A 1357-nucleotide genomic window follows, 5' to 3' on the forward strand; every position below is an offset into this window, starting at 1 on the left:
GAGTGTCAGAGACAGTGCGATTGGCACAGGACAGAGCAGAGTTTAGGGCTGTTGTACATAGGGTCGCTATGACTCGCAGGCAACTCGACGGCACATAACAACAACAACAACAACAATAAATTTAAAATAATAAATTTTTTTAAAGTCACCCATTTGCACTCTTTCCCAACAAGCTCCCTCAGTCACTGCCGTGGAATCTGAACTGACTCATAGCTGAACCTCTAGTGGGTTTTCAGCGGCTGTGAACCTGCTCATCTTCCTCCTGCAGAGGTGCAGGCAGATTCAAAGCGCCAGACGTGCAGCTTTTGGGTTAGGAGCGTAACTCCCTAAGGACCACACTACCAGAGCTCCCTCTGTAGATAACTAAGACAGAATTTGTTACTCAAACGGGATGTGGCTCTAACAAATAAACTAAAATGTGGAAGTGGTTTTAAATCAGGTGGGAGGACAGAGTCAGGAAGTTTTAAGGTGCTTAAAAATAAAAGCCGAGATTGTCTTGAAATGGTTGGCCACCAAAGGCAATTTGAGTGGAAATTCTGAAGAAACCTCCCAAAGGAGTTAACGGGAAAGTCTCTGTTGTCTTAGAGAAGATACTCGCTGTTAAGCAGCCAAATATTGCTAGTAATGTTATTTCTGGTGCAGCTTTAAAAGAAAATAATGACTGGACAACATAGAAAAGGGTAATGGTTTTTATGTAGTGGAAAGTAACTTGTCTGAATTACATTCACGTGTCTGGTGGAAGGGAGGACTCGTAGGTACATGACGATCTTGGATGTATGGCTGATGAGACTTCTGAGCAAGACCTTAAAGGGTCACAAGGTTTATTCTTGCCACTCAAATTAAAGAGAGGAATACATGGGCTTTTCAATGTATGGCACATAATGAAAACATAACCTCACATACAGAAAACTGAGGTGTACAAAGTAAAGACCAGTGTCCCAGAATGTTCACTAAGGAGGTGGCTGCACAATCTTTCCTTGAAAGGATTAAGCCCATAACTAATGGCTTTAACTAACTATCACAGCAGAAAACACATCAGCTTACTGAAAGGGACAGCGGAAATACCAAAGAATGTGGAATGCCTCTTGGAATTCTCAACAGGAAAGAGGCCAGGAGAGCTACATCTGCTGTCCTCCAAGAAAAGGACAGGACCACCCCTGGAGCAGCTCAGAGATCAGCAGAACTGGTGGAAGAAGAAAGATCATTTTACTGGCTTCAAAGGGTGGGGTCATGGCCTCCTGGATCTCAAGGATGAGGCCACAGTCTCATAAGCTCCAAAGACTAGTGTCTTTGAAAACTTGATTCTACAGTGGGGGATGCCATTAAGGTGCGCCAGGAAGATGCAGTCACTACCCAG

At 43.8% G+C, this 1357-nt stretch overlaps 1 protein-coding gene across 1 annotated transcript in view; it reads right to left on the minus strand.

The window, feature by feature from the left end:
* The window catches only part of GCN1L1 (GCN1 general control of amino-acid synthesis 1-like 1 (yeast)), a 77628-nt gene that overhangs the window by 38827 nt on the left and 37444 nt on the right, over positions 1–1357 (minus strand). The gene's annotated exons all lie outside the window — the stretch shown is intronic.

This window comes from Elephantulus edwardii, unplaced genomic scaffold (assembly GCF_000299155.1).
Source record: "Elephantulus edwardii isolate Elephantulus edwardi_28Jun2011 unplaced genomic scaffold, EleEdw1.0 scaffold00089, whole genome shotgun sequence".
NCBI lineage: Eukaryota > Metazoa > Chordata > Mammalia > Macroscelidea > Macroscelididae > Elephantulus > Elephantulus edwardii.